The sequence below is a fragment of the Penaeus monodon genome, chromosome 28, assembly GCF_015228065.2.
Source record: "Penaeus monodon isolate SGIC_2016 chromosome 28, NSTDA_Pmon_1, whole genome shotgun sequence".
Lineage (NCBI taxonomy): Eukaryota > Metazoa > Arthropoda > Malacostraca > Decapoda > Penaeidae > Penaeus > Penaeus monodon.
Window position 1 is genome coordinate 26,973,617 of NC_051413.1, and position 393 is coordinate 26,974,009.

The window sequence follows — 393 nt, forward strand, 5'->3', positions numbered from 1 at the left end:
ACCCGAGATTAAGCAACACCCTCACCCCCCCAACACCCCCAACACCCCCCCCCCAACCCTTTCTCAGGACCATTACAGCCACGGCACTTGTCACAACACCGCCCATCCAGGACCGGCACCCTTTGACTCCCAAGCGACAGATGCCATTGCGTCGCTGTGATAGGCCGAGAGAGACAGATGTGCGGGGCGCCTTTGACTCCCAAGTGATGGACAAGTGATGGACTCTCCGCTCTCGGGAATCAGCTGTTGAGGAGGAGCAACGTCGGCTTCCTTTCAGAAGAGGTGCGTCGACGTGACTCACTCTTTGTTTGGATAATGAGCTTGGGTGAGAGTGCGGTTTGGTGTGTTTACGGGCCTCGGGATGGATTAAATGGGTGTTTTTATTTGCTCTGT